The sequence below is a fragment of the Choloepus didactylus genome, chromosome 17, assembly GCF_015220235.1.
Source record: "Choloepus didactylus isolate mChoDid1 chromosome 17, mChoDid1.pri, whole genome shotgun sequence".
Lineage (NCBI taxonomy): Eukaryota > Metazoa > Chordata > Mammalia > Pilosa > Megalonychidae > Choloepus > Choloepus didactylus.
In genome coordinates this window covers 68,482,393-68,484,032 of record NC_051323.1, presented here as the reverse complement: position 1 = coordinate 68,484,032, position 1,640 = coordinate 68,482,393, and positions in this window count along the sequence as shown.

Below are 1,640 nucleotides of genomic sequence, written 5' to 3'. Positions count from 1 at the left end.
ACATTTGAGACCTAGCAGGACATGTGAGTGCTGATGATCAGTAAGCACTGGGGAATACAACCCTGAGCCCAAACGAGATAAATGGTTTGTACTCCTAGAAGTTATTTTTTGTACTTGGGTAATATTGTATGAAAAGAATTTATTCAAAATGAATTAAAGTATTAAGAATATAGTGAAATCTAAACAGTATTTCAATGGATGCAATCTAGATTCTGATTTAACTAACTGTTTTAGGAGCTTTCATGAATATTGTTTTATTTAACCGTCACAATTACCCAGTCATGGAACCGAACCTCAGAGTTCTAGATTACATAAATTGTCGATAGTAACATACTCATAGAGATGGTAAAACCTGATGTTGGGGTTCCCAATCCTGAATTCTTACCAAGACATCAAGTTTATTAAAATCAAACAACAGTAACAAAAATACCTGCCCAAATGGTCAGCAAATAAGACAAATTATATATTTTTATTGCTACTTTGAAATGTTGATGTCTATCTTTTTGATGTCAGAATGCATAACTGCTTTGCTTCTAGGTTATGGTTTAAGAACTTGAAAGTCCAGGTGAACTAAACAGTTCTAAGACAATAGTCATTATATATTCACAGCATCAAAATCAATAGAGGGAGTTTTAAAATTCATAACTGACATTGCTACATAGCCTGTGTGCAGTTTTGGCTCAACGTCCTTCATTTGGGGCTCGACTCACCAAAGCGCAATTCCTTTCCTTCCCCCTATTTTAATAATTCCACAGTGACCCCTGCTGGGAAGAAAGAACTGCTCAGAATCTGGGTGCCCTGGGGAGAGCTCCACGGGGCTGTGGAGAGTGGAACGGGAGAGCTGCAGCCATCAGGGATCGCCTCTCCTCTGTCCTGCCAGATGTCGCTGCTCATGCATCACGTGGAGGAAGTTGCTCTGCGGCCTGATTGACATCCAGGCTCCGGCTGCACCTCCAGAGCCAGGCTTAGGAGCAGAAATACCTCCTAGGGACGGCAGGCGATGGAGACAGCCCACATTTTCTTCTTGCTGTGTTTCTCTCCAAGCTCCCTTTCCTGCCTCTGCTTGGAGCCACGAGTTGCCTCCACAACACCCATCCTTCACACCACTATTTGTTTCTCCATGGATCTCTGCGATATTGTACTTAATAGCAAAGTAAAATTGAAAAAACAAAATCCCCTGGCATGACTGAGAAGAAGACGACTTCCGCAAAAAGTGCCAAAATGTTTTAGAAATAAACGGCAGACAACAGTCATTGCATATTTCACTAGGCATGATAGTAATTTATGTAATGTATTTTTAACTGTGAGAAGTGATGGGGGAAACCACTTAAATATAATGTGAATTGAAGATTTGTCAGTTATGTAGTTCGTGCAGTGGCAGATCTAGAAAATGTTATAAAAATTGAGGGATTACCAACGGAGAAAGCCTAAAATCGGAGCTCTTGTTTGGGTTCTAACACCCCCTATCGCTGAGAATTTTCTGCTTTCTGGGAATATGTTGCTTTCTGTGAAAAGAATCTGAGTTATACATTGCCTATCAAATGTTTTTTTGAAAAAAACCCACCTCTCTTCACTTTTTTTTTTTATCCCTCAGCTGACTATTTCAGTCTCTCTCTGATCTCGGGATGTCCTGTCAGTAA